Source organism: Pezoporus wallicus, unplaced genomic scaffold, assembly GCF_028554395.1.
Source record: "Pezoporus wallicus isolate ANWC-B61680 ecotype Strahan unplaced genomic scaffold, APGP_CSIRO_Pwel_v1 contig_420, whole genome shotgun sequence".
Classification (NCBI taxonomy): domain Eukaryota; kingdom Metazoa; phylum Chordata; class Aves; order Psittaciformes; family Psittacidae; genus Pezoporus; species Pezoporus wallicus.
The window spans coordinates 460,661-479,836 of NW_026636658.1; the positions used below are offsets into that span (position 1 = coordinate 460,661).

General features: G+C 39.1%; 1 protein-coding gene and 1 long non-coding RNA gene across 2 annotated transcripts in view; one reads left to right on the forward strand and one right to left on the reverse strand.

Moving 5' to 3' along the window:
• The window catches only part of DYNLRB2 (dynein light chain roadblock-type 2), a 201,958-nt gene that overhangs the window by 159,189 nt on the left and 23,593 nt on the right, over positions 1-19,176 (reverse strand). The gene's annotated exons all lie outside the window — the stretch shown is intronic.
• On the forward strand, positions 1,321-4,458 carry LOC130594902 (uncharacterized). The gene is made up of 4 exons (XR_008971187.1): positions 1,321-1,410; positions 1,822-1,969; positions 2,546-2,694; positions 4,373-4,458. It is a non-coding gene; the product is annotated as an uncharacterized LOC130594902 (long non-coding RNA).

Below are 19,176 nucleotides of genomic sequence, written 5' to 3' on the forward strand. Positions count from 1 at the left end.
AAGTCCTGCAAAGACTTTTATTTTTTTTAACTGGATGAAAATAATAATGATGCCACCATCAAAAAAAGTTAAAAAAAAAGAAGATACATTTGATACTTGGATAGTTTAAACTCATTTTAGCAGAGACTGTGGAATAGGGGCAAATGTTTTCTATAAAGCTGCTCTTTCTGAACACCAACATTTATGAAAGTCACATCCACTAAATCTGTGGGTCTTTCTCATGAATGTTTTATCTAATTCCAGCTTTGCTAGCATGTCAGAGGGTTGTGCTTTTGGTAGGTTTCCAGTTGTCTGGTAGAAATCCAGTTGCTTATTCATGGATGAAATCTGAACAAGATGGAAGATAGTGCAATGAATGGAATTACCTTTTGGCTTTGATGAGCTGGCCTGGAACTGGAGAAAGAAGCAAAATTCTATTATATATAATTTTCCCTCTCCAGTTTTATTTATTTCCTTTCCCTCTACTCCATCCTTGCACTTTTCTCTGGGCATATGGCAAATCCACAAATGCCGTTAATGTTGCTCCTTGGCTGAACATTAAACACATATTTCTGAACACGACTGCTGACTTCTCCCTATCGTGCACCTCACTGACATGCCTGGATCCTTCTGGCTCAGCGCCTGGGTTTGTACATGTACTTGGAATATCCCAAGGGAAATCCCATCAAACTTCTCCTGTTCACATGACCTAATGATTGTTTGAAACTGCCCGGTTTTGCATCTTCTTTCTTTTAAGATCTGAGTTTTGAAGTTCATGTATTACATTGGACTTCGGAGAACTTTACTTTGACCCAGGTAACTTCTTGCCTGGGCATGAAAAACTTTACTGGAAACCATGTGATGTCCATGTAAACACTGAGATATTGTTGGTCACTGCACATTTGCCTTCAAGACAGTATACAAACAATGAAAATACAGCAACCTTTAGCCGACAGTCACTAGGTATGTGGGGTACCTCTGTTACAGATGTAATGCCTCATGCAGAGTTCAAGGCTTGCATATGTAAAGACTGAGGGTTTTTTTTTTCCCACAGAGTTAAAACCCAAAATGTTAGTGTTGTAGCTAAAGACAAAGTTATTTTTAGTAATTTAAAAAGTGTTGCAATGTAAACAAGTACAAAAAAAGCCCACAGGCAAACCAGTCAATATAGGGTATTTTTGTCTACCATTGTAGGCTACACCACTTCTGTATTAACCATCTTAAGCAAAAAATATGCCAGACCATTTGGGCCTTAGTATAATGATGTTGTGATTTATTGCACTCAGTTTCCATTCTGCAGCAATTACCAGAAGAGCTGATAATGGTCTGCAATTTGTTTTCCAGACCAGGGAATAGCTGCCAGCAGGAGCTGCTCACACAGAAAGACAGTAGTTGTTTACCTGCACTGCAGAGCCAGACCAGGGAGGACAGGTCAGTGACAATCCTCGGCATACACGGTGCCAGCCTGTTGAACTGATAAGGGCTGGTTATTCAGGATGGTGCATTCGGACCCAACAGTGTAAAAACTGGCTTGGTATTAAATTTCTATGGAAAAATATGAGACCTGACTAAAATAATGGACAATGTGTCAGTCTTTCTTCCCTCCAGTTCACTCATGTTGATTTAAGAAAGTCCTTGATTCCAAGAATCAAGTGACACACCCCCTGTTTTTAAAAGCTTACAGCCCTAGCTGTTGGTGGCATTTCCTTATAATGGAATTTACTGTAACCACTTGTTATATGGAATCTTTATAATCCATGGGGCTAGAGATGTTTCCTGTTTTCAACTGGTTTCTTGGTGACCTTGGAGTCAATGTATTGAAGCTCAACATACTTTTCTGAGAACCTGATCCTGCCCAGCTGTGACAACTGTTTATCAGCTGCCAAGAGAGATCCTGTGAATCTCACTGCAAAAGACATATATCCCTCTTCAGATATAAGGTGATTTCATACTTACTGTAAACTTTGGGGTTTCCCTAACTATCAACAAGGTTAGTTTAGTTCTCTTTTGCAGGAAAGGGATTGCAGGCTAAAAAAGTATTGCATTACTAAATTTAGTAATTGCATTACTAAAAGATTGCATTACTAAAAAAGTAATTTGGCATAAGGTGTCATAGCCCAGACCTTAACGTGCAGAGTAGTTAATTTCATCAGGTAATCAGATGAGGACATCACATAATACACAAATATTTAGCAGATTGAGAAAAAACTTTGTCTTCTCTAAGGAAGGAAAAAGTTGTTCAGTATTTTGTCATTAGAAAATGAAACTGATTTTTTTAAAAAGCTATATTTGACTTAGCCTGTATTCTGTCTCCTCTTCTAGTTCTCCTTGTCTGTTTACACTCTTTGCTGTACCTGTGTTCAGTACTTGGTATTTTGGATGAACAATCATATAAATAACTGTGTGCTACTTGAGCATAATGATACTGATTATGTTCTTCTACCTTCATTAAGCTCGGTGTCTGGAGTTTTAGAATAGTAAAATGGACTTTTACTGTGCTTTATTTAAAGGAGAACAGTTAAATGGTTTGCCTCCCTCAAAATGCACCCTTTTTTATTCCTGTAAGATGGTCGGAAAGAGAGGAAGGATTCCTATTGGCAGTCTCATTTGTGAAAGCTGTAATATAAGGATCTGGATCACACCCAGTAAGAGAACTAAAACCAGTACTATGTCAAGACAGTGTAACAACCAGGGGATTGTAGATGCCAAGCACAAGTAAGGACTCTGCATTATTACTTCTTTTTGTCTCTGCTTTCTTTCACACATACGCTTCTGGTTGTGAACACTCTCTCTTGCAATCTCTGGAGGCAGTGGAATTCTTACGAAGTTTTCAGCAAGAACAGGAATATCAATGACTGCAGCAGGCACTTGGCAAGGAGGCATAAATATCTCCTCACCATCATTTTCCCCATTAGTAGCAACTGTTTGGTTTTTTTTTTTCCTTTATTTTTTTTTTATTTTTCCAGCTGTTTTGCTCCTAAACACTTCAGAAAGGTTGTAGTTTGTACTGAAGTCACTTTTCAGTAAGCAGCCAAAATAATCAGGTACTAATTATGGCTAAGAACAAGGTCCAAAGTGTGATTCATTATAGTTCTTTGGTTCATCTAGAGTAAATAGGAGCTTATCTGTGGGGCTGCCTATTTTTTTTACTTCAGTGATACCTGGAAACTATAGCTCAAGATCTTGGAGGAAACTTTGAACCCTATACTAGTTTAAACAGGTTTGTGGCCTTTGGCTTTTTAACGTTTCCCTTGGTTCACTGTTAGATTTGAGTGATTGCCAAATAGTGTGAAAGCCTGGAAATTGGATATTAATCTTGAAACTCTTCTTTAGAGTCTTTTCCCAAGGAGGATGTTACACATTAAACACTGTCCATCCAGCTGGGCAGAGAAGAATGTTTTCCACTTTTATTTCAACTCTTATTCTCAATGAGAACAGAGAAGCCTTGGTACTTTGCAAGAGTAGACACTGCAGCCACAAAGCAATAGGAAGATGTCTTTGTTTAAATGACTGTATGGCTTATTTTCATTAAAAAAATGGCTTTGCACTCATGTTAAACCTTTCTGGTAAAGGTATCAAAAAGTTTTGCAACTTTAAATTCACAATGAGAGCACATACTTGTATCATATTATTGTGGCTTCAGAGGATGCTTGAGGTAGGAAAAGATGATGATATTTAAATGTCACAACTGGCCTAGGAGAAAATATTAACCATTTGTCTACTCTATTATTTTACTCACTATTACATTTCTACCACCCTTTTGAGGTAGAGATTTTAATGATGATTTCATATGGTAGAGAGATGTAATGTGGAAGAAAGTTTAATTCTGAGTAGATATATATTAGTATCTATATTCTATATTATCTGTGGAATAATACATTGTACTTAAGAGTACTTTATCAAAAACATGACTCTTCATAGTGGTAGTTCAGCTTGTAAGTCACATAATGCTTTTGAAAACTACTTTGCATGCCTATCATTCAGTCTTTTGCCCACATAATTCCTGTTGGTTTAAGAATTCCAGCCAGTGCTCAGTTGATAGAAAACACAGACAAATAGAACAAATAAGTGATAGAACTGGTTCTTCCCATGTATGTATGCATATATATGCCTAAGATTTAGATATAAGCATTAAAAATTTAGGTAAATACTTAAGACTAATGCTGGTAGCACTTTTTGTCTTCAGCTATGGTATATGGAGAAAGTGGGTAGTATAACCAGACCCTGCTATTTAACTATATTTCCTTTTTGCCTGTTTATGTAAATGATGAAAAAAGCTGCTTCCATCATCCAGGTGGATGCAGTTTCAAGGGATTCTCAAGGACTCCAGAGGCCTTTAACTTACTCTTATTTTAAGAACAATAGGAAACTTTTATTTCTGAAACATTTTGAGATCTGAGGAGACCTGATTCCAATACATTGAGTTTGGGCCCAAGTCAAACACCGATGATTGCTATGAGATGGCCATGCAGGAAAGCCTGAGGTAACTCCTGACTTGGGTGAGCACATCAAAATGGAAGCTATGTACATCTTAAAGGTGGTGTTTTCATCCAGTGCATATTGGAGTAGGTAGGTACAGTTAAGGTTTCCCACCTACTTTCTTGAGTCTGTGCTTATTTACCCAATTTTGGGTCTGACCCTGTGCTCATGACAGGCTTGCAAAGAGCAAACTCTATTTGCAAGTCTAATAATGTGGCTGAAACTGGTAATTACTATACATACTTCTGGAAGATCTATAATATAATTAGCAGCTTCTTTGAGTTGCAAGATGACAATAAGAGAAGATTTATGTGCTTCCTTTTAACTTAAGCATGGTTTACTTTGAGAAATACAATTCTGAGATAAGAATAAATGTATATTGCATTGGCCAATCTTCTCTGTGACACAGAGATATGTATTACCTCTTTGCTCAAATTATCCAAAATGATGTTGCTTTCCCTTTTTCTCTGCTTTGATTGCCTTTTTAAGCGTTTGATACCACCCTTGCCAAAGGGGTACAATTATTCCTACAGGTTAAATCTCTTGATTTTGGGTGGAGAAGTTGTGTAAACTTGTTGCCAGTGTGGCAGCTTGGTGAATCAAACTAACTGCCTTACATAACTTCTTCATTAAGAGTCTCACCTGATAGTCTGAGGAATCACAGAATCATCGAATCAGCTGGGTTGGAAAAGACCTTTAAGATCATCAAGTCCAACCATTCCCCCAGGACTGCCAAGACCACCACTAAACAATATAATTGGGGGCCTCATCTACACTGTTTTTGAACTCTTCCAGGGACAGGAGCATAGCTGACAGGTCCAGCTTTCTTATGATCTCTCAAAAGCCCAGTGTATTCTCACTTAAAGGCCAACTCCACCACAGATGATTCCACTTTCTGACACAACTTTAACAAAGGCCTTAACAAAGAGAAGGCCCTTGCCAAAATGTTATCCTTTTCAGGCATGGTTTCCCCAGCAGGACTAATGATTTAAGTTCTTCTGCTGAGGTTTAGGATTGTAGCTCTCATTACAGGGGTGTAAACTGTATATTGAGGGTCTTTTTTGCTTTCTCCCCATGCCTAATATGGTGAGGACAGATTTATACTGTTACCTTTCAAGTCTTCCCTGCTCAGAAGGGATTAAGATTTACATCTTCTACTGCATCCACCAAGGAAGGTGGAGTGAATATCAAAACATCCATGCAGCTGAAAATATGAGTGAAGCTAATAAAACCCCATTCTCCTGAAACATCCTTGTTACTGAGCTCACTGCATGAGGAATACTTCTGTAACCTGCCAGCCTTTGGCACAGTTGTACTGATGTGCAGTTCACTGATTAGAAACAATACTAGATGCACTTATGATAAACTCTTTGTTGGACCTCTAATCTCTGCGTGGCTATGCTCGCTTGAAATGTGAAAGCAGAGTACGTGCTGTGCGGCACTATACATCTCGGTTAGGTAATAACTAAAACGCCAAAGAAAAGATCATGACAATAATAATGATGATGATGATGATAAAAATAAAATGATGTAATTGGAAAATCTTTTGTGTTACTTCTGCTTAGTCTGAGCAATTTAGAGAAAAACTCCTAGTTCCCAAATGTTGGATTGGGAAAGAAACTCCCAGACAGCAAAACTAGAGGCAGAGTTATAATTTATTTCATAATGAAGCTGCTTTGGGGGGTGGGGGGAGAGAAGAGGAGATACTTCAGATTTGAAGCATTAAAGCTGCCTGAAGCACAGAATGAATGAAATGGTGATAATGGGGAATCTGGGTTTGACTCTTCAGAGGTATAATGGCACTAAACACTTGCTGTTTCAGCTGTTTATTAAAACATCTAGGTTTCTTCATGAATTTTTCCCAAATGCCACAATTTTAATCCTTATTCAGAAAGAATTTAACTGGTTTTCAGACAGGGATTAGACCTAATGAAAGCTTTTCTGCTGATTTTATTAGGATTTGGAAAAAAACCCAAAAGATAATAAGCTCTAACCAGTACATTTTCTGGTTCGCTCTTTTAGTAGTAACGCTGCTCTCCCTAAACACTGCAGGATGATCTGGGACTTCATCCAACTCATGCTGAAGTCTTTCTACTCAAATAGAATCCTCAGTGAAAAAAATTAGAGGTGATTACTGAGTAAATACAGCACATTGTCCATTATGGGCTTTTCAGTGACTCTTGTGTTTGTTCCAAAGCCTGGTACAGGATACTCAGCAGAACTGCGCAGTATTCCAGGCGTTGGTTTCAATTTTGCAGGTTTTTTTTTAATTTATTTTAATATTAAGAAACAGGAAATTTATGAAAATGCAGGCCATGTCAACAGAGTTCTATTTCTCAACTTGTCATCTTGTCTCAGTTCTTACTGGAAGAGCCTGAAGAAGGCCCTATGGCCAACTTGTCAGCTCTAATCTCCCCTTCCACTCTTAGCAGATATTTTATTAACACTTTTAAAGACTGTTTTTTATTTATTTTGCAGCCTACATGCTGAGGCAGCAGCCAGTTTGTTTCTCTTCATCTTTCTGTCTTGTTCTCTGCTGCTCGAGAGAGAGGTTGGCTCTTCTGCCATCAGAGTCCACAAATCACAGCAAAAGGGATCATTGCAGTTTTCATAAATGTGGTGTTACTTGAAAATTATAGACTGCAACTGCTTATTGCAGTCCTGTGCGATGGCTTTAAATTGGGCCCTGTATCTTTCTGGTGACAGTCATTCCCGCAACAGGCCTTTTAGGAAATTGGAAGGGAAATTAAACAAGAGCAAGGGGTAGCTTTCCTTTTATCTTTGACATGCCTTCCTCAAATCCTTATCTATCATAATCAGGCAGAGATGTTACTGAAATGGTGGTGGATTTAGATGTTGTCTGTTTCTGACGCTATAGACTGCTGATACTGCATGGTCTTTAATGCAGATCTGTTGACAGGGTCTAGATACACGTGAAGTTTTATGAATGATGGAGCAGGATGACACAGCACCAATGGAATGTGTTATTTCTCCATATTCACAGTTCATCCATTTATAAATGAGCTTTCTCAAGCCCTTTTTAAGAAGAGCTTGAAGTGAACGTGCTGTGGCCATAGGTAGGGAATGGTTTGCAGAGAAGATTGAGTGGTCAGTAAAGGAAGGCCACATGGTGACTTCATTTGTCTTGTGCAGGAGTTAAAAGTAAATGAACTGAACACTCTGTTGTCCGCTTGCTTAGCTATCTGGACCATGGATCCAGGCATGCAGGAGTAAACAAGCCTACCTGCTTGGTTGCCCATTTGCAGGATGGACATGGAGGCAAGGGAAATCATGATTATCTGCTCGTTTTATTCACTGGCCTTATTGCCTGAGCCAGTGCATAGGATGGTAGGTATTGCATGGAAAACGAATAGTCCCACCTTCCCATCCTGTACGAGGAAGGGAACTTCAAATGTAAGGTGTGTTTCTGAGGCTCGATGCCTTCTTGAGGAGATGCATCTTACTCACCACCCTATGTGCTGGGATGTGCCCAGTCCTAATCCAGCCCTGCAGTCCTGGCCTTCCTTCAAGTTTGGTTTGATGGGAAGGGCTCTTCACCTAACCTTACCTTTCTCTTCACCACAGAACTTGCCTGAAATGAACTCTGTGTTGACACTCATGCAGGGGAAAAATCTCTGTCTGGAAAGGCCTTTTTATATCTGTTCTACAGAAGAAGAACACATGTTAATTCTGGCTATGACAGATCCTCTAGGCCCACACCTCTGACACACCCAATACAAAGAGAGTTTAAACAAGCACTTACCCCTAAGGGTGGGAGGGATGCTCAGTTTTATCACTTTACCACACCCTAGATGCAGTCCTGGTTTCCTCCAGGCTCTGTTAGAGCAACCAGGTTCTTTCCCCGTGTGCGGTAAGTGGCCTCCATGCTGTGGTTTGTGTCACTTAGCAGTCTCCCGCTCCCTGCTGCAAGAAAACAGTCAGGTACAACTTGCACAGGCTGGAGAGAATCGGTGCTATGAATACATCTAATGATGGATATAACGCTCTCATGCACCTCAATACAAACCAGCAACCTGACCTTGAAACACCTGTGCCTGTGCGGCGTTCCTGGTGTTAGCGCCAGTGGAACAATGCCGTACATAAACCGCAGCATGACAAACCCTCAGACACACCTGGTGGGAACTAGCACAGGTCTGTGGTTGTACTCGGTGCTCTGGCAGGGCAAAGCCTTTCTTACTCGCTGTGCCATGTTTAAAGGGGCACGAGCAAATTAAAAGGCACCAGTTAAAAGCGCTGTTTCCCTTATCTTTGCTTATTAGTTTTGCTTTTGGTTGTTCTGAATGATAGATCTCAAGAAACCCAGATTTGCTTTTGATCTTTAATACCACATGTTTACTTGTCAGTAAGCCCCAAAAAGGAAAAACCTATAACTCAATTTCACTTTTCTCTGTCCTTTTATTTGTTTTCATGTACGAGCACAGTGCTGCAATGTTCAGGCTGTAGATGATGCCAAGGAAAATTGAAGTCCAAACCAAGAAGCTGTTTTCACTGGAATTTAAAAAAACAAATGCAGAAAGCTTTCTGTTGCTCATTTCATTTTTAATAAATCTAAACTTCGGGTCAACTTAACCTGACAGCGTTTATCTAAGTAAGAATGCAACAGTTATGGGAATGAGAGCTGAACCTTAAATCAGAGGAGGAGGAGCCTGATTAGTGTTTGGCTAGGAAAAAGGAAGGCATCTAAAGCAAGAGGGTATGAAGGCCTTGCCCTGTTCCTGCTGGAGTGTGTATAAATTTTATCTCAGCGCCTTTGAAGCACGCAGAATCAGACTCTAAATTAGTGATTCTGTATTACTTTATAACTCTTACTCAAATCTAGTGCTTCTAGCTAACTTAAGTTTTTAGCTGGAGAGCTAATCGGAGGGGTTATTTGGAGTTGCTTTAAACCTATATGCTGCTAAATGATTTACTGGATGTTTAGATACCTATAATCCTGGAATTAGACCTACTGGGATATAAATCCCTGAAGCTCACACGCAGTTAAATAAGGACTAAAAGGAAAAAGAAAAACCCATCTAATCCTTTCCGTGCTAAGGTATATAATAGCACAAAATTGAAAAAATCCATCTTCCACACCGAATAAAGAGCGATTACAAATGAAAGCAAGAACATTATCCAAAAATATTAGGAGCTGGAGAAGTACTGTGATCAAACACAGCAACAAACAATTTCTAAAAGAAAGGGAAACTACATAAATATTTGTGTATGTGTTTTAAAGGGTCTGCACTGGCTCTAAGTAGGGCTCCTTTTGTACGCACTTTTATCAAAACTTAGCGAACCTAATTCCATACCTTCATTGCAAAGTTTTCCTTTTTCTGTGCCAGGAGAACGTATACAAAGTTCTCATAAAGAAAGTAAAACCATGGGCCAGATTTGCTAAGGCTGCAAAACTTCTGCTTTATTGTGAGCAAAATACGGACTCAGTTGCCTGAGATGGAAGTTTAGCAGTCTGCCTCCAAAACCTACTGTGGGCAGGCGAACTCTGCTTCGGACATTAGTGGCCCAAGAATCAATCCCTGCTAGAATCCTTATTGCTCTGTGTTTTCTGCTACAGATGGGTTGATAATACAGTTCTCATATGCAGCCAAACTCGTGAGCGAGATCCACGGTTCTGATTGTATTGTGAAGGAGGTGAACTGACCACATATGATTGAGGGTTAAATACGACTGTGTGAGACAGAAAACCTGATTTTGAAGGACCTCGGTGTGATTTGCTGCTGATACAAAATGCTGCACAGTGCTGAAGAAATGAGGAAAGAAAGTTTAAGCTTGTAGAATGGTCTTTTTCACAGCTGAAAGGGGGCAATTGATGCTCATTTGATAGAGTGTGTAAGGCAGTATCTCTTGGAACAAGGGTTATTTTATTCACTGAAGTTATCCTGTAGGAAAAGAAGTAATATACTTCCATCCTAATTCCTGAAGTGTTCCTGTAAGAGCCAACTAATGAACTGACTGTGGTACTTCAGTACCTTGTCTGGTCATTCTGAAATGGATTTCACAAATATTTCATGTGTGTCAGGGTGGGCCGATGGGGGAGAGAAGGAATCTAAGAACAATTGATTGTACCCATGCTCTTGCTGTATAAACTTATCACCTTAATATTGCAGGAGTCCGGCTGCATCCTGCAGTCCTGATGCTATGTAATGGGAAGCAATTGCTGCAGTGAGGTGACTTGCATGTGAATAGTGACAAATACTGCAGGATCTGGCCCTGCACCGCTACTGTATATATGTAATTTTATACAAATAGTCACATTCTTGTGCTACCGGTGGATGTATTACTTTGATCATTTAACAAAACGAGCAGAGGCAGGTAATTAATTGTGGCTAGTAAGTGTTTGCCCAGTATTCACAAGTAGAAGCGGATCATGGTTATTCTGCCTCTGGGGCTAACTTTGCATAATTTCCTTTGTTTGGTAACATAATGTGGATTCCAGACGCCAGGGAAGAGTCATATAATCTCTTTATGGTGGAACCTGTGTGTTTACTAATACCCATGTACAGTTTGTGTGAATGTATTTGCGGTCAGTTTCTGCCCACTGACCTGGGTTGTGTATGCGTGCTGGAGGAGCAGTGGGCACCTGCCCGTTTCAGGAGTCAGTGAGAAGCCTTGGCCAAATGTGGTATGCTAAAATCATGCGCTTCCCAAGCGGCTCCAAATCTCAAGGCAATTTCATGTGTTTTGCCTTTCAACAAATGATTTATGTTACTGAGTTGTGGAGTCAGTGTTTCCCGTGATAAATTTTTTTCTACAATAGACGTTATTTAAATGGAGAAGGTTTCTGGGTTCACAGACCAGAGGTTCTCATGTACCACGCTGCAAGGTGCGTGTCCTCCTACACTGGCGCCTTAGTGTTATTCATTACAGACTGGGTGTTTGGTGAGCCTGGAGGATACGTAGCAAAGCCACCACTGACTCCAGCCCTTCTGAAACTTGCTGATAGGTCAAAAAAGCTTCCTTTGAGGTTTTTTCCTTGGAGATTGACATTTTAAGTGCTGTTCCAACAAACAACAACAAGAGCAAAAGCAGATAAATGTTAAGCTTCCCTTGGATTCCACAAGAGGTCCCAGCTGGTCTTTCTCTTCTAGCAGCAACCCTGGGGCAGAAGGCCCTTTTTATTTGCTCGCACAATATGCAAAATGAAACCTTAATAAGGCTGGACATAGCCATTCTTCTCCATGTGTAGTTCAGGGGGTTTTCCCTAGAAATTGCACTGGATGCAGGGTGGTCTAAGATTTTCTAAGCACTTTGGCTGAAATTGCATGAAAAGGTTTAATCACAGGGCTTTTCATGTGGATGAATCCCAACCATAGTTTCCATTTCACCTATATTACTGATTTTTAAGGCCAGCAAGAACCATTAAAATCATCTTGACTGACTCCCATAAGCCAGAGGATTTTACTTAGTAATTTTTTCATTGAGTTTATGGTAGAGCTGGAGCATTTAGTTTAGAGATACATTCAACCTTAATTTAAAAACTCAAGTGACGGAGAGTTTGCCTTGGATAGTTTGCCACTCATCCTGACTTGTTCTTGTGGATCGATTATCTGACTTACAGAATTTAGGTTGTACAAGAAAAGGAAGCAAATATAGTGGTGTCTCTCTCCACAACGCCCTTATTACCTCAGATGAGACTAAGAATTGCATATATTGAGATTTATTTTTTTACAAATCAGTTCACAAATATTTTCAAGATTTCAAAGAAATAGCACATTAAAACAAGGTACCCTTGAGAACTGGAGCTTTTCCTCTAAAATATTTGTAGTGAAGTTCCTATATGTCATAAACCCCATCATTTTTCTGGCAGTTAAAGATTTTATTTATAAACTTAAAGGCTTGATTCTGGGAAATAGTGAAGTTGAAAAAAATTTATACTGTTTAGCAAGCCGACATAGAACTAAAAGTTGACAATTTGCTTTCAAAGGAAGATAAAAGTGTATTGTGTGTGCTGAGAAGGTGTCTTGATTTATGCAGGTTTTGCTGCAATCAGCCTCTGCCTAGTTAGACCTGTAGCTTTGTTATCCAGTCAAACCCTTGTGAGCTTGTCCTTCTGAAGGTTTGTTGAGCCCATTGCACTCACCTCTATTGATAAATCATGCCCCAATATTCAGGTTTCATGCCTTGCCTTGTGCTTTTTTGATCATTCTGGGAACACATGGCACAAGCTGTAGAGCAGTGGTCTCAGCCTTTGCTGACCCCTTGGCAATAGTGTTTTGGCAAGTAGAAAGCTGCAGGCAATGTCATTTTTTGCATTCTGTGTTACCTTGGACCATTGTGGAAGCATTTCCTTTGGTCGCAGGGTGGGCTGAACAGCTCTTTGGGTGGTGTGCTGGTCCTAGGCCATGAAAGCAAGTCTGTGCTCTCACTACTAGTCATCATTAAACGGTACAAACAGGGTCAGGGTACCAGAAGGTTATGTAACATTCAGCAAGTCCAGGTTAAGGTCCTGTGATAATGAATTAAAAGTTGTTTGTGGCAACAATAATTATTTTACTCTGTAAATGTCTTATCAGGGTTCAGAAGGGAAGCGTATGCAAACAAGCATGGGGAAGAAACCTTATCAGCTGGAGCCCAAATTAATTCTTGACCATTTATTTAAGACTTTCCTTGTGGGTGAGAAGAATAATTGCAGTAATAGTAATTGATTAGCCATTAATATCTGTAACAGCTGTTAAGGTATGGTGAACTTGTAAATAGGATAACAGATATAAAACTACCAAGTGCTGTTTGATTTCCCCAAGCCTTAAGAAACCACCAGGAGGTGGTCAGGAGCACAGGAGTGATCTGCAGGTGCTGCTACTGTATCTGTATGACATGCTGAGCCCTTAAAAGGGAAGTCAGTTAACAAGCGTTTTCCTAAATTTCCCCTATATCGAATCATAGAAGTCATAGAAAATTTGTGATTACAGAAAATGTTCTGAAAAAAATTACCAGCCTCCTTTCTGACTGGATCAATTCTAATGATTTTTTTTTGGAATTTTAAGCCTCTGCTCTGCTTTTTTAGCCCATTTTTTACTAAATGAAGATTTCTTTCCTTCTGAAAAATGGCACATCTTTGGACTACACCAACTTGGACTGGATTCAAGTGTCTTGGTGTTGCATTGGAAAGAAATAAAAGAAAAAAAAAAAAATTACAGCCTTTGTAGGTTTATCCGTCACCTAAACATGCAATATTTCAATATGTAGCTGATATTGGGATTATAATATTTCTGTATCTTTAATAAGGAGCTTTTTACTTTTTATGTAGGGTACTTGCCTTTAAAATTTTGTCATTTACTAATACAGTTGTTCTCTATGCTTATAGTAGAGAATATCTGAATCAGCACATGATACTAATTTACTTTTAATGATATGCAAATGTTAATATAGTATATACACACATATGTACACAAAGAAGTCTCTAGGACAGAAAAATAGTGGGAAGAATAGTCTTCATGTGGAAGAAATCACAAGGAAAAAAACTCTTTCCCCTGTGTTGAATTTCAGCATTGATGTATGTCTTAGATTATGTAGGAACAAGATTTCATTGCCTCTGAAAATGTTCACTGCTGGCAATAGATAGCCTCATCCTCAAGTTCTACAACAAAAGTCCCATTGACACTAAAGGGAACATGATTCTAACCAGTATGTGGTGGTCTGTGAGATACACAGTGAAGCTCTGCTGCAGGTGTGATTCTCTTCGACCCATTCAGTTGACAATAAGTGAGAACTTTCTCAGGGCTCCAACTATTTCCATCTGGTAAAGGAAGGATGCACTTCACACAGGTGTCTACTGGCCTTTTCAACTCTAAATGGCCAATCTCCAACTGGCTCAATGATGGGACTATTCACACAGGAAGGGGAAACATCCCTGCATGCACACTTCCTTTCACAGCTAATCCTCATGCCATGAAGAACCTGTCCATTTCAACATGCCTTAGATTCAATTGTTTATTTAGAGAAAAAGTTTGATGGAGATATTTGCTGCCTATTTTATCATAAACAGCCTGGAAGTGCTGGCTGTCGTTTGCTCTGAACTCTGAAATCAGTGGTCCTAGACCAATGTCCTCTAGTTTTTTATTTTAAGCTGAAAAAAGCCCCAGAATGCTCTAGGTTTGCTTGTCAGTTTTTGACCTTTCATTATTTTTTTCCTAACAGGGACAAGCCTTAAGCACAGGTGGCTGCTGTGGTTCTTTATTTGTGCTGATAGCTATTGACCTGCCAACTGGCTATTCTCTTGGTAATAGTAAACAGGTTCATAATGGTTAAGCTTCCTTCCATTTAAATTCTGTAGTCCAAAAATAATCTAGTATTTTATTAGCCAGGGAACATATTATTAAACACATACATCATTCTTAGCAGACTGTACCTCTGTAAACCTAACTAGTTTTAAGTCAATATTTTAGTTTTTTTTTAGTTTTTTTCTTTAGAAAAATTTGGGGATAGGACTCCAAACAATGGAAATTAAAAAGTGAATTGAGTGATTGGTATGTGTGTAGAAGGCCTGGGAGCTTGAAGCTATACACAATTTTGACAGTGTGTTTGAAAATACGTGAGAAAGAGTGTCTGACAAGTAGCAGACTCCTTGCTGGTTGTGATACTCAGAAGTCAACAGCTGATTTCAAGTGGTGTCTTTCTCTGGATTATCTTGGTTTATATGAGTTATGACACCTAGATTTTTTATTGTTTGATATTTACATTACTTGTTTAAATTTTAAAAATGCATTGTACTTTCTCAACTATGAAAAGAAAGGCAAGATCTTCCTGGCATCATCTAGGTGAGCCCTCCAGTTAGCTGATTATGAAAGTATCAGAGCTTTCATATGTTAACGTGATCTGGGCAAGACCCCTTCTGGTGTAGCCAAACCATATGGAATTTATATCTCAGTCTGTACATGGGAAAACGATGTTACTTACTCCAGGATATGGTAATGCTCTCATTGACCTTCTGAATCTTTGTGAATGAGTATTAATGCTCGTGGAGTTGACCGACTGCTATCACAGGCTTGGGTGAAGTACAATCCAGCAGGCTCTGGGCAAGCTCTTGCACACACTGCTCTGCCAAAGGACTTCAGCCTTCACCTACAACACCCTTGTTTTTCCATTACTAAGACTTTCCTAAACAAACAGAGCCAAAGAGACATATTAACACATGCATGCACACCAGAAGGCACAATATGTCTCTGTGACCAGGAAGCACTCTTGTTATTTAACAATGGATAGAACTAGCCGCATTTGTTTTTCATCTGCATTAATCTTAGCCACCTTAGTTAATATAATTTAGATCACCTAATTCATTATTTAAGTGAACTGTAGCTGGCCAATGTGTCCAAATTTCCTTTTCCCACAATAATGGGAAAAGACAGCTTTCCTCTTCCCCTTGTTGCTTCATTTGGATGTCACACAGGTCCTGTCCTATTGTGCTCTTTTAGAAAGGTCTAAGGGTTCAGCATCAGTGGTCCCTCTCATCTTAACATCCCCTTCCAAGGCTAAAAAAAACATGTGATATTACACTCAGTAGCTTTTACCATTGACATGGCTGCTACTTCTCTTCAGTGGAAGTGTTATTCCCTTTGTTTTTTAAAATAAGTCCCTGCTCTGTCTTGAGGGACGTGTATTGTTCAATTACCTATACCCACCACAAAAAAAATCAAAACTAAAATAGGATTTTTTTCTGGCTTGTTCAGTTCTTGAATCAGTCCGTGGCCACGTAGTCTCTTTTTTCTCAATGGAGAAGAAGGCTCAAGGGGGGGTGGTGAAGTAAACGGCATAATGGAGGTATAAGCCAAAATGTGGTTCTTGTGTTGTTTGTTGTTTGGTTGTTTTTTGTTTGTTTTTTTTTTTGTGACTTCTAATGACAAAAAGCTGCTTATTCTAAAATCTTGCTTTCTTTTTTTATTTATTTTCCTAAAAAATTGTAATATATTTGGAAATATTCTTTGTTCTTTTTCAAGCAGTGGTTTTCAAAATCCAAATTTTTTAGTAATTTGCAATATATTCCACTCTGTACAAGATTTATTAAGTGTATTTCTGTTTGACTGTTTTTCAGTATAAATCCAAACTTTTCAGGCCACATGAGCTATTCTTGTGAATAATGAAGGCCAAACCCAATGGGGACAAGTAGAGAAGAGAGAAAACACGGACATAATTTGTTCAGGAGTGGGAGAGCAGAGCCAGAAAAGGGACCCCTCCAAAACCCCTGCCTTTACCAAGTGTCCCCATAGCAGAGCTTTTCCTCCTGAAGCCATCCATCAGATAGTGCTGGTTTTCACAGCTTCTGTTGCAAGGGTCATGCTGGGGGGGTGTCTCTCACAACTGATTTGAGGAAAGTAGATGCAGTGTTGTGTTGCATGGCTTCCACCTTAAAACTCAGCATGGAATCTGGGAGCTCTGTGGGGCACCCAGTGCTGCTCATTAGCCTGTCCTTACATCTCAGCAGCAGCCTGGACAAACCTCTGCTCTTCGTGCCTCCGCTATGCCCCAAGCACCACAGGCACAAATAATTTTGGATAAGTCTGTACTGAAGTTTGATTTAATAAATCCCTCTAATAAGTGCAACAAGAAACAGAAAGGATCCCTTTGGTGGCTGAGCCAGCTTAAATGAGCAGAATGCTTTATAATTAACAATCCAGTGGTTCACTTCACATGCTTAGCTTTATAAAGAGCAAAGTGAAAAATACTTCTAAAGCACTCAGAGACATCTTTGTTTTAAAGAAGTATAGAAACACTGCTCTATCCCTGACCACCACTGATGATCATAAGGCCATACAGCTCTAGGTCACTCTCACAAAATGGTTGCCAATATTTTCTCAGCAAACTCTCTATTGATTGCATAAATACAGTACAGTACCCATGAGGTAGTGTTGACCTGTCACATAGTAAAGATGTGGCAAGCCCCATAATTCATTACCAGTTGGAAATAGAACATCATTGGAGAGATAAGGATAACAATGACTTTCTATCCAATGATAAATTACTAGCAGCTGCATTATTTTCCCTCACTTATATATGGCTCTCTTTATTGAATTTAGCTTGAGATAAATAAATGATCTGCCAGGAGCCTGGTTAATATTATTTCTCTGGGACCCATTTCAGGCCCAACTAGGCTTTTGCTGATAATATCTTTAAGCTTTTCAGTAGGGAGAGACATAACATTTGTTTCTGACAAGAACCCTATGTCGCCTTATCTGTTTCATTTGAGAGGCTGTCGACCTCAGCTTCTTTAGTTAAAATGAGAGCTTTACTGTAGAGGCTAAGTTCTTGAACTTGACTCTCTTCTTAGAATGAGATTATATGTCCTGGTTGTAAATTTGAAGCCACACATGATATACAGTTATTCTTAGCATTTCCTGTTGATCACAGGGTGGTATTGATTGCCCCTGCTTTTGGATCTTTCTCCTATTGGTTTGAAAAGGAATTCCATCTTCTTTATATTATTATTTTTCATTCTGTGATAATCTGTGAGCTTGTCCATGCACATTTATATTTAACTTCATGCAATTGTTCCATGTGAAAATGACTGTTTTTTTTCACAGCCTCTGCCTCCTCCTTCAGCCTTAGAAAAGACAGAGCAACAAACACACATCCACTTGGTTGGAAAATAAAATGGACAGTCTAAGAACAAAAGATTAACTCTTTCTGCGAGTCAAGATGCCAAGGAAGGTACTTGAACTCTAAAAAGTCTTTTTATTACCAATAATAGTTTATGTACTGCTTCAGTGATTCTGGCCTTTGCAGATACTGTTGAAGAGACAAGACAGGGAGGAGAAGGGGTGGAGGTGTGAGGCAGCAGGCATAATCAGCCTGTGCTACACTCCTACAGGAACTGTTTGGATACCTTGAATGTGGTATTTTTGTTATTTCTGGGAAGCCCTATCATCAACTTATAGATTAAAATCAGAGAGTTGCCATTTTTCATACCGTGTGAATTAGAGGAAATTAAACCAAACCACTTCTGATAAATCCTCTTATAAGCAAACTAGCTGGTGATGTTAAATTTAAGTCCAGCCACAGTTTGATTCACATTACCAAGAACAAAGAACAAGTTCTGCCTATTTTAACACTTCATCATCATTATTGTTATTTATATTATAGTAGTGCCTAAAGACTCCAGCTGAATTTAGAGGCCCCATCTGCTAAATAATGATTTGCATAATCAGACTTGTCTTGAAGAGTTTGCAATAGGATAAGACAGAAAGAAAATAGAAAGAACTATTATACCTTCCTGTCCCTTTCGCTTTACAGTTAGAAAACTGAGGCACAAAGAAGAAAAGCAATTTGCTCAAGGCAGTGAGGAAAATCTTCAGCAAGGTTGGCAACTCCCAAGAGATCATTAGAGTTTCTGCCAAGTGCCTTGATGTACGATCGTTTTCTACACTTTTTGAGGGGTCACCTGTGTCCTTTATGCTTTCCCACTAGGCAAAAGTTAGCAGATAAAGTGGGAATCTGACCATAAATCTCTTTTATCTGATAGAAGAATTTGCGGTTAGGAATAAAGGCACACCCTAAATAGCATCTTGCATAGATTTGTGTAAGAGAAGATATAATCTGTGTGCATATTAATTTTAATTTGAAAAATGTCTTGTCTTGAAATGAAGTAAGGAAAATTTGCTTTTTCATATAATAGGAGTAGTTTTGGCATGTACCAGCCATTCCCATGTCAAATCAGAAGATAAAAAAAATCTTGCACAATGCTCCTAAAAGGCAGAAAGATTAATA